Source organism: Pogona vitticeps, chromosome 4 (genome assembly GCF_051106095.1).
Source record: "Pogona vitticeps strain Pit_001003342236 chromosome 4, PviZW2.1, whole genome shotgun sequence".
NCBI classification, from domain to species: domain Eukaryota; kingdom Metazoa; phylum Chordata; class Lepidosauria; order Squamata; family Agamidae; genus Pogona; species Pogona vitticeps.
The window spans coordinates 224,539,909-224,552,082 of NC_135786.1; the positions used below are offsets into that span (position 1 = coordinate 224,539,909).

Genomic DNA, 12,174 nt, shown 5'->3' on the forward strand with positions numbered 1-12,174 from the left:
ACCCTTTTTCTCATCCATGTATTAATCTAAGAAGTTTCATCTATTTATTTGGCTTGTTATTAAAGTATAGTAACCTGCTCTATACCAACAGTTTTCAGGAAAGGGTACAATCAATATTTTTTTAAAATCTGCAACAAAACACTCTTAAAACATTGTAATGGTTGAGACAAGCCAAAACCTAAGAAACATAAGGATTGGATACCTAAACATGATGTCACTAGGTGCATGAATAAAGTACCTCTGCTTAAAACTGTGGATCAATTGGAAATTCTTCTGCATATCTACTGATCATACTAGGATCCTTATCTACATTTGGTCCATTTTGCTTTCTTTTGAATATATTTTTTAAAAACTAAACAGATGCTGTATATATTTTGTTTTTCTAGTCTGTAGACACATGCTGTATATATTTTGTTTTTCTAGTCTTTTTGGTAGAAAATTAGGACTTATTTTTGCCAGAGAATATGCTATTCACTGCTTCTCTATTTTAAGAAAAGTATCAGCAACATAACATGTAGCATGCCATACTGTGGCACTGTAAACCTATTCAAGATTCTGAGGAAAGTTGGAAAATAATTTCTCAATAGCTTTGTTGTATTGATACTTCATTGATTCTTCAGTCAATAACAGGACTCCAACAGGATCTTACAAAGGACTTTTAGAAACCTCTTTCTTAGAGGTCAGTATCACAAGTAATATTACTGGAAGGTCTACAGATAGCTTTTTGTGTATAACATTAAGTTCTGATGGGGAACTTCTTATGAAGAACAAGAATGAGTGCAAGAATGGGGAAAGTGCTAGGAAACAATTAATCCATGATAGAAAGAGGAAATCACCCAGTAGGAAATGATCTTATACTACTCAGTCAGACCAATGATCCATTAAGCTATGTATTGCCAACACTGACTGGCAGCAGCCGGCCAAGTTTCCAGAAAGGAGTGTTTCACAATCCTCCTTGAAGATGCTGAAGATTGCACTCAAAATTCCGTTGCTTAGCATGGTAAATCTCACTATAGTAGGCCCATTGAATCAATGGGGATTTAGTGAGTCTACTCCTCTGTAAGTTCCAATGATTCTTTTGACCTACTCTAGGGATGACTGTGCTAAAGTAAGCTGCAGTTAGAGTAGACTCATTTGAATGAATGGAACTTACAGAAGAGTTGGCTCACCAAATCCCCACTGAGCCAGTGTTTAGTTGCAATTTACACTAAGCAACAGGATTTTGGCCACTGTTTTCCACACAATAAGAGTGTGCTTGCTCTTTAATCTACAGCCCTTCTCAGTCTTATTATTACACAGATACACAAAGATCAAGAAATTTCCAGGAGGTGGATAGCAATGTTAATCTGTTACAACAAAACTGACGGGTCTAAAAACTTTAAGACTAAAAAGTTTTATTTGGCATAAGCTTTTGTGGACAGTAGTCCATTTCTTCAGTTTCAGGAGGAGATTTGGTTTTATTTAACAAACAATGTATACGGCACTGTAATTATTTCAAAGAGTGTTAAGGAATAACATATAGACAAAGTTCATGTCAATTTTGTAGCCTTGATTTTATATTGAGACCTAGCTAATTGGCTTGTTCTATTTGTAATGTTTTTCCATGTTCCTTTAGAGAGCAGCTTTTTTTTCCTATATGATTTTCAGTTCCTCTTTCTCATATATATAAATCTAGCTACATAACCCATGCATTGTGTGCTTCAGACCTCAGGTTTGGGTAAAGTGTAAACCACTAGGAATAATCGGTAGCAGTAAAAAAAAAAAAAAAGGTTTATTGAAGTATGGGGACCTGTATTTGGATAAGTGTTTGTTTCTCTGCTAAAGGAGACTGTGCCATTTGGAAACACAAAAATTGTTGCCGAGAACCCATGGTATTTGCTGAAAAGTTATGGTAGGCTGACTCATACTGCTTTCTGTTGTGCTCCAATTAAAAACACTATAATTTCGCCTAGTGGTAGCCATTTTAGTGGTTACCTTTCCGCCTGACGATTTGTTTTGATGCGGCAGTGAAAGTTTACCCAAACTCTATGCAGCTACTGGTCATGCCTGAAAAGACCTTGCCATCCGGCTGCTTGAGTTCCTTAGGTGATGATTCATGCAGCTGACTAACTCCAGTATCTGTACAGGTCAAGAATTCGCCCTTGGTGTTCTTGCTGTTGGTACTGAAGGTTAGAAGAAGCAACATTTAAGATGTCCGGTCTGTAGTTGTTTTAGCTCTTCTTGTTGTGTGCCATTAAGCCACTTCCAACTTATGGTGACTCCATGAATAAGAGAACCCCCATAATTTCCTGTCCTCAGCAGCCCTGCTCTGCTCTTGTAAACTCAACCCTGTGGCTTCCTTCAAGCACCCTTTCCTGCACCATGATCCCATGACTGTAGCCACACCCTCACAGGAAGATTGACCCTTGAGTAGATCTGTACAGAACCTTGTGGGGACATAGTTATATGAATCGTTTATCCACTATTGACAAAGTGTAGTCTCTCTTTTTTCATCTGCTTAAGGTAGTAGACATGTACTTCCCATGCGACGTACATCTGACCAGCCTATAAACAGGCCAAAGGTGTAGACTGACAGTCCTCGGTTTGAAATTATCATCTACTGAAGGTATCCTCTAAGGCCTATGGGCCTTAAAGTTGCTTATCAGCAAGAAAGTGAGGAGAAATACAGATCGCAGGTCTCTCTGTATGGTGGGAGGTAATGTGTTTCTATTTAACAGTTATTTTTGAGTTTACATCTACATATGTAAATTGGCATTATACAAATTTGTATCACTTTTTGCCCTTTTTTGTGGCAGTACCTAAGTAGGTGCCCTGTCAGTCTACTAGGTCAGTGGTTCCCAACCTTGGTTAAACCAGGTGTTCTTGGACTGCAATTCCCAGAAGACTTCATCACCAGCTGTGCTGCCCAGGGTTTTTGGAAGTTGCAGCGCAAGAACACGTGGGTTACCCAAGATAAGGAATTACTTAGATGAATTTCTCTTCCACAGTGAGGGTAGCACTTGGTTGGATGACAGTATGGAAAAGAGGTCAGGTGTTCTGTACTTTTATGACTTGTTTGGAAAGTATAGTTTCCGCAGGTGTCACACAGATATCACCTACTAAAATTCTTTCTTCACAGTTTCTTCACAGTTATCAAGGCATACAAGTCCTCTTCTTATTTTTCACATGGCCAACCTGGTCCTTCACCAGTCCCAAAGACAGCAGGTTTATAAACCAGTCTGGTGGTTAAAAACGCAACTACAGCCACTCATCACTTCACCACAATTCCCTGCATATGTGCCATGAGGCAGTAGCTTCACTCACCCTCTGTTCCAAAGTGATGTACAGTGAAAAATTTAAAACAATCCTTTGCATAAACAAAACAAAGAGTAGCCAGTTATGTTAAAAAATATATCTACCCAAATCTTCTGCAACATGATATTGTTGGTATGCTGCTTCTTCAGATAAAATCACCCCAGCAAACAAAATTTAAAAAATAAAAATAAAAACACCCCCCCCCCATATAATCCAACCCAGAGCAAAACAAGATGGAATGGATTAAAAGTTTAATTAATTAATTAAAATATAGCAGTTTGTCTTTTGTTGTTGTTGTTTAGTCGTCAAGTCGTGTCTGACTCTTCGTGACCCCATGGACCAGAGCACGCCAGGCCCTCCTGTCTTCCACTGCCTCCCGGAGTTGGGTCAGATTTATTTTCTTTTGTTTTTGTTTTGTTGTGTTGTGTTTCTTGTTGAAATCCTTAAGAGCTGTGTCTGTATTTTTGTGTGTGGTCACAATGGGAGTTTCTCTTACCTTTGCTTGCTGTGTCTTGTTATTGCTTGTCAGCAACTAAGCTAATGATTCCTCTACAGTCTGATTTCTCCAACACCAAACTCTATTTCTCTCCTCAGACTCGAGTGACAGATGATTCTTTTAGACTAGAGATACAGATGGTCTTAAGAATGAATCACTGGCCCTGTTGCCTGGAAGAAACTGCTAGTTGTACTGAAAGACAAAGAACTCTTCTCAGCTCCACTTGGCCAAAGATTGTACAGTATTAAATTTTTAAGAATGACATCCAAGTTCTTAAACACTCCATTGGGCTTGTGGTTCACTTTTGAATGATTAGAGACAGAAAAATTGACATGCCAGAGTGTGGGTGGAGGATAGAAGATGCCTTTCGGTGTTACAGGAGTTGAGGAACCTTTGACTCTCCAGATATCTTAGACTACCAATTCCAACAGTCCCTTACTACTTGCCATGCTAAGCAGGACCAATAAGAAATTTGGGCCTAAAACTGTGGGAGGCCAAAAATTCCTTCTCCCCTGCAGTAAAATTCTGGCATGCCACCAGTTCAACATTAAGAAAAGTTCAGAGATTCTCGTTCTTGGCCTTATAAGACTCAAATCCCATGTTTTGCCGCTTGCATCGCCTTCGGACGCGCACACAGAGGATAAAGATATGCTTTGTCAGAGTGCCCAGTCCGTATGAAAGAAGTCCACATTAATGACGCCGAAATGTAGAGGCAGCCAAGTTTTGGGCTGTGGTGGGTATCCCGTCGCCCACACATGATGGAGAATGACTGTGCGGGTTACTGACTCATGCAGTGGATGCTCCTTAGAGAAGAGAACACACACACACACACATATTTAGGGAAATTCTTTCTGGCGTTGACAAACATGCTTAGGTTGCGCTCACTTGTAAAGAAGGCTGCAGGCCAAAGAAGAGCTTGCATGACATTTGATTGCCGTTGTTACAGGTTGCCAAGCCAAATGCACCTCTGGTGGTGGTTATCAGCACCCAACAGGAACTGGTTGACCACGCTTGCCAGAAAGCTTCATTCCATGCTCCCCACTAGCCTTGGCATGAGCAGATCCAGGGCCAGATGTGGGCACTGCTTAAGGACAAATGACAAAGAGTTCTTAGTCTGGAAATGGTTGGGGCTGCATGGATTATACTGCTTATATGTGGCCTTTAATGTGATGCCCTCAGTGACAGCTTCATAGCTGTATGCATCTCAAAGGATAGTCAAACTGTTCTAAAAGGTCATGTCTGCCATGCAGGCTTACAGTGGTTTCTTGTAACCTAGAAACCATTCAGTCACAGGACCTGAGGATCTCTAAGAAAGGAGGTATGTACCAAATTAGAAATCCCAGTTTTCTTTGCACAAGCTCCTAAAGGTTTACCAGGAACCCACAGACCTACCTATTCTGTAGGGTGGCCACTCACTGATTATGGGAAGGAAGATCCATCATTAATTTTTAAAAAGAGCCAAGGAGTATGCTGGCCTGCATAATTTTGCATATACTGATTTTTATGTATCAATGCACAATTGGAAATGACTTCTGCCATTTAAACAGAACCCATCTTCCTTGAGTGGAGAGGGCAGCGATAAAGAGAACAGTGTGCTGCCGAGTCCTCCTGCTTTCTGTGGATTCCATATTTAAGGTCCCGAATCGACATCCCGGTGGTTTTTTAAATTATTAAATCAGACTTGAACTGGACCGTCCTTCAAATTGAGGACTACTTTCCAAAAAAAGAGGACTTTTGGAGGTCCAGTAAAAGGTGCAGTGTAAGAGCGATGACTGTAGCATGATGGGCTACTGTGCTTTAGAAAAGCTCTGAAAACCTGTTCAAGCAGAGATGCCAGAATCCTATTATATTTCTGTGCCAGTGTAGGTGAAATAGGATAAATCACAGCAGAAAATTGCCCAATCTTCTGGGGCAAGAGAAGGAATACAAGCAGTGATTTGTTAATTAATGGCTATTTGCTGCTGCAGTTTATGCCATTGCACTTATGCCAGCAAGCCAAGAAGATTCTGACCAGAGTTTCTCTAGGCAGTGTTGGTACTTACAGTCCTTAGTTTCTGACTCATAATCCTCAGCTTGACTCTCAACTTGACCTCTTGGCTTCTGCAACTTTGACCCCAGGATATGGGACTCTGTCGCTTCTCAAAGAGTGCTTATGGTTCATCTCTGATCATTGGAGTGACATAGATCTATATTTATGGAATGAGTATACAGTGGTGCCTCGCATAGCGATGTTAATTGGTTCCAAAAAAAACATCGCTATGTGAAACCATTGCTATGCGAAACACCATTTCCCATAGGAATGCATTGGAAACCGGTTAATCCGTTCCAATTGGAACGGATTGCCGTCGTTAAACGAAAAAACCCATAGGAAACATCGTTAAGCGAAACAATGTATCCTCCATTGGAATGTATTGAAGCTGACTCAATACATTTTAATGGCTTTGCGAAGTCAATTTTTGCAATTTTAAATGTGTCATACATGGGTCAAAAATGGTTTTAAATGCTTGGATTAGCTTCTGCACCCTCTAAAACGGATGCAAAAGTTAATTTGGCTTTGATCTGACTTTTCATTAATTTATGGTGAATTTTTCCCCCCAACTTTTGACAGCTGTCAAAATCTGACAGCTCCATTATTTCCTATGGGGGAAGAAAAATTCACAAAAAATTAATGAAGACTCAGCAACTGTTCTAAATTCTTGGGTTTGTTAGAGGACGCCCTAAGTTGTGTGCAAACCTGATTTGGCTTTGATCTGAACTTTCGTTAATTTTTTGTAAATTGTTTTCTCCCCCATAGGAAAGCATGGAGCTGTCAGATTTTGACAGGTCCATTGGTTCCTATGGGCCAAAAAAAAAATTCACAAAAAATTAACGAAAAGTCAGATCAAAGCCAAATCAGGTTTGCACATGACTTAAGGGGTCCTCTAACGAATCCAAGCATTTAGAACCGTTTTTGACCCTTCTAAGACACTTTTTTAATTGAAAAAAAAACATCGTTAAGTGAAGCAGGGGACCTAAAATCGCATTCGTTATGCGAAGCATGGTCCCAAACTTCGCTAAGCGAAAATCGCCCATAGGAAACATTGTTATGCGATGCATATTATTTTCTAAAAAACACATCGTTATGCAAATTCATCGCTAAACGAGGCAATCGTTAAGCGAGGCACCACTGTAGTCCAGTCCAGGGGACGTGGTGGCGCTGCGGGCTAAACCACAGAAGCCTGTGCTGCAGGGTCAGAAGACCAAGCAGTCGCAAGATCGAATCCATGCGACGGAGTGAGTGCCCATCGCTTGTTCCAGCTCCTGCCAACCTAGCAGTTCAAAAGCATGCAAATGCAAGTAGATAGATAAGGACCACCTCGGTGGGAAGGTAACAGCATTCTGTGTCTAAGTCGCACTGGCCATGTGACCACGGAAGATTGTCTTTGGACAAAAATGCTGGCTCTATGGCTTGGAAATGGGGATGAACTCCGCCCCCTAGAGTTGAACACGACTGGACAAAAATTGTCAAGGGGAACCTTTAACCTTTATAGTCCAGTCTTTGAAGTAGGGTGGCCACGTCATCTTCCAGAGAGAGGCTGGATCAGTGCATATTAACAAATGAGCAGCATGTTTTTGAGAAGCACCTGAAACATTTTGGACTACAAGGAGGGACAGGTGATAGCTTGCTACAGTGGGATATTCTGGGAAGTTCCATTCCTGTCTGATATACTGTCAGGATTGCAGCTCAGTTTAAAGGAAGCATGGAGGTGGCCAATGATCTCAGTCTCTGCTCCTCAGAAAGTCCCAAGGATTCAACTATGCATGCTATGGCTCCAGTACACCACTGCATCTCTATTAATCAAAAATCAATAACCATCACTTTTATCTTGTAATCTCTGGCTGGTTCTAGTATTCCACATATCTCAAGCATGCATCATAAGGCAGTGGTTCTCAACCTCCGGTCCTCCAACATGATTTTGATTTCAGCTCCCAGGCAGCATAGGACTCACAGATACGAAGTTCGACATATTTGGATGAACAGAAGCTAAAAACTACTGTCTTTAAGAGCTCAGAAGATAAGTGAAAGGGACCTGTTTAAGAAACAGGTTTCTTAAAAAAATTTATTTTTTTTCCAAATGTTTTATTTATTTAATTTTTTTCACTTAGGGCTCTATCTAAAGAAGGGCTTCTTTCATAAGACGCATAGTGGAGAAACACATTTGGCTCTAAACTTCTCCTATGGGGCCTCTCTCTCTCTCTCTCTCTCTCTCTCTCTCTCTGTGTGTGTGTGTGTGTGTGTGTGTGTGTGTGTGTGTGTGTGTGTGTGTGTGTGTACGTACGGGTGTGCATGTGTGCTGTTTACATTTTGAAGCATTTTGGAGTTGCATCTGCTGTATGAGTGTTTTCCATGTGATGCTCCATCAGAATTTAGTCTTTACTCAAAATTTTTCTGCATCCTGTCTCTTTGATCTGTCCAATAAGAATGTAAGAATTGGCCTGTGCCTGATCACCTCAGTTAATTAGCTTTCTCCCCCTCAAGAGTGTGAGCAGTGAGAATATATGGTGGTAGAAGATAATGGGAAATATTTGAAACACTGAGCAAGACTTAAATAGACCCTTTCCTAAAAGATAACCAGAAAACCAGAGCAGATACAGGCATTGGAGAAGGGAAAAGGTGTGTCTGTCAAGTTGGAGCAACTCTCACCAGTCTGCAGATTACCTTGCTTGGTTATAAATGTCTTCAGCACTAAAGCACGGGATTTCTTTGAAGTCTGATGTCTCAGAAATAAAGGTATACCTAAACCATGTGTCTCCGACACTAATGCACATGTAACTTTAATGCACATGTGGCTATGTATAGTATCTGTTCCTGCTCAAAGAAGTAATAAGCTCAATGCTTTCTGATTTTCCACTAGCTCTGGGCAGAGGCCAACCCCCTGCATGAAGGGTTCCAGCCGTGACCAGAAACAAATATGCAGCAACACCAGTTCTGTTGTGTGACACCAATGCAGTGCTGTATTGCAATACCACGGTGTTGTTCCCCCCCCCCCCCGGAAGCACCGTAGTATTATAGTTTCCTTCCTAGTGTTTCAATGTGCATTTTATCTATATTTCTATAGCTTAAATTGCTAACTGTCACAGGGATCCCATGGGGAATAAAAGTAATAATATATTTGGTATTAAACCCATTGACCAACCACTAGCATAGAGAATACAGATTGCTACACATTTATGTCTGTAGAATGTCCTTGCAGGTATGTATGAGCACTGCCTGGTTCTTTGCCTCAGGCTAGGGATGGGAAGAAATCTAAATCATTTTTGATGAGATGGATTTTTTTCTGCGGAGAGAGCTTGCCAAAAGTTTGTTAATCCATAAAAGATTCCTCACATCCAGCACAAAAAGCAGGCAAGTGCATTTTCCCCCCTTTTAAGATTTCCCCAATTTGCACAAAATGCCTCTGTGCAAAACGAATGTCTCTCCGCATTATGAGGAACTCTTGACAAAGGACTGGCTGTCTGGTTGTTGTTGGTTTTTTTTTTTAATGCATACACAACCCCACTACGCTTCTAATATTTAACAGTCCATACATCTATATAGCCACACAACGTGACAGTCCGTGTAGTTTGCACAAAAAAATTACTATTCCCACAAAAGGGAAAACCCTTGTCAAAAACAACAGAGTAAAACTAGTGCCAAAAACAATACATGTCTTGCTTTCGTGCAGGGCAAGGAGAAAGAAAACGTTGTGGTTCCTTGTTCTTAGGCTCAAGAGAGGGATAAGGAAAAAAGTTAGATCCAACCTCTGGTAGCAAAATGCCTTGGGACAGTCCCTAAGTCATTACTGGAGAACCCATCATCCTCCAAACCTTGTTAACTAGAGCTTTTTCAGCCCCTACTATAAATGGGCCATTGCCAATGCTGAGTCATGACAGCAGTTGCAGTTTTAACTTCAGTGGTGTTGGGAAGGGATTAAACAAATCAACAAATCAACAAACAAACATCTGGAAAGCCCCAGGTGACTCTACTCTAAATCTCTCCTCGTCCCAAGTAAACCATTTCAAATCCTTAACAGTTAACAGGAAGATCTGCGCTCACTTTTCTCAAGGCTGCATGTACTCCAGAAGGAATTGCATAAATATTTATGAAAATGAAGCAGGAAATATTTTCCCAGAGTAGCTTTTCTCCTCAGAGCTTTATTGGGTCACAAAAGTTTAGTAGCTATTTTAAACAAACTCTCCTCTTATTGCTAGATCTCCAACACAGGAACTGCCTGACTTAAAAGAAGAAGCCAGAAACACACCAGGAGCATATACAGCACTTTACCTTAAAAGACGGAAGGCCATATCTTTCCTCAGTTGTACTGTTTGCTCTCCTTTCTGTTTGTTTTGATACAAAAGGAACCGAGAGCTGTGCTGGATACCCATCTTATCGATTCCATTTAATATAGTTTATTTCTTATTCAGGCCAGGTTGTGTGAAATCTGGGGCAGTGAGTGTGATATCTTTTGCATTCAGCTTAGATCAAGTCCTCTGAGAAAAGGCCTCCGGTCCCACCAAAGGTTCTAGAACAGGGTTCTACCCTTGTTCTAGAGTCTCTGGGGAAGGTGCTGAGGTCTTGAGTACTCAGGAACATAAAGGACTGGAGGCCTTTTCTCTGCCATAGGGACCAACCAGGAGGTGCACAGACCACAGAAAAAGTGAAGAATACAACAACAACAAAAAAGAAAGTATAAATGACTTTCTTATAGTATACATATCCATATAGTATACATATCTTATAGTATACATATTCATTTTTTTAAAAATTGGCACTTAAGGGTGTGAAGCAGTACAGGAGAGCTGTGTGAGCTATTTGAAAGTGCATAATTGCACCTGGAGGCTCCTACAGTTCACATCTTCTGCTGGAAACAGGAGTGGACATGAGAGGGATGGGACCTCAAAAACCAGCTTGAGGGGCTGCAGTTTGTCCATCCTTCCTCTGGAACTTAAACTGAGAGGAGGGGTGAATCAAAGCTCTAGTTTACATTCATGGTGCTTGAAGTTGGGAGTAACAAATGATGTCCTTTCCCTCATCCAAGTCAAGGCACATATCAACCAAGGACCACCAGATTTTTTTAAGCATTTGATTCAGAAAATCCCACAAATACCTCTTCTCCTATCTGGCAGCTCTATGTGGCATCACCATGTAGATCAAAGAGGCAGTTGCCTCAGGTGTTGGAATGCTAAAGGTGGCAAATGTGCGGTTCCCCACTCCTGCTGCCTCCACTCCAAGAAAGCTGGGGCTGTTTTGCTGAGCTGTTCTCCAAGGGGTGGCTATATGTGGTGGTGACGATGGTGTGGGTGGTGGTAGTGGGTGTGCCAGCAGTGCCCAAGAGGTCTTATCTCACTCTACCCAATGATGGGGATGACCCAAGAAGACCTTTTGCTGCCACAGATAGAGCACACCTTGTTGACGTGAACACATACCCATTGTTGACAAGCCTACAGCATCTAGTTCCATGAGATTTCAGGACCCAAACCTGACAGCGGGAATTAGCCATTTGTGATGTCACAGAAGAGAGGCAGACAAGATGTGTGTGGGTTCCCCCCCAAAAAAAACTGCACCTGAGCCAGCAGAGAAATTCAGATAAATGAGCCCCAAAAGCTAAATAAAACCTGGTTCACTGAATAATAGGGCAACAGAGACCTGTGAGGAGAGGAGACCCCTTTTTGGTAGCCAGGCAGGAAATGAAGTGCCGCAAGCAGCTGCGGTGGTTGGTTGGCCAACTTTCCTGCTAGAGCACACCTATAACATATATGACAGGTGAGTTGGTTTTCCAGCCCCTATGCTAGGGCTGGGTCTTCTGGGAAGCTGACCAGCAGCCCATGGGGAGACCATTTGCAGGCACTGCACGGCTAGTGGCAGTTTTGTGCAACCATAAGGCTCATGGGTGCAACACTTGCTCCAAATGTCATAGTGGGAGTCCAGATGCAAGTGCCCAACAGTTCTCTCCCCAGTCCACTCCCTTTGCTTGCATAAATTCAACCCTTACACAAACACTTGTGCACTGAGCCCAGTGCCCTCTGGGAATGGGTGAGGCTTAAGGCCCTAGCTTTAAAGCCAACTCAGAGACAGAAATTTCCTCCTTTGGCAACATGCGTCCTAAGATTTGTCTGTAAATCTAGAGAATAATTGTCTGAGCTTTCAGCTGATTCCCTGAAACCTGGCCAATCTACTCTCTACCCATGTACAGGAGCAAATGAATTATATTTCATCACCAGTGATAGTACGGTATCTTCCATCTCGCCTAAAGGCATTCGTCTTGCTTAAGGAGTGCAGGGCGGGATGCCAGGCCCAGATGCCTCTGATCTCTGCCAATCTCATTGCAATTTCTTGGCTTCCAGCATCTACCATCTAAGGCAGC

General features: G+C 41.8%; 1 long non-coding RNA gene across 1 annotated transcript; it reads left to right on the forward strand.

The window, feature by feature from the left end:
• Nucleotides 1–415: 415 nt before the first annotated feature.
• Nucleotides 416–4,392, forward strand: LOC144588576 (uncharacterized). Its single transcript, XR_013544191.1, has 2 exons — nucleotides 416–1,891; nucleotides 3,889–4,392. It is a non-coding gene; the product is annotated as an uncharacterized LOC144588576 (long non-coding RNA).
• Nucleotides 4,393–12,174: the final 7,782 nt, after the last annotated feature.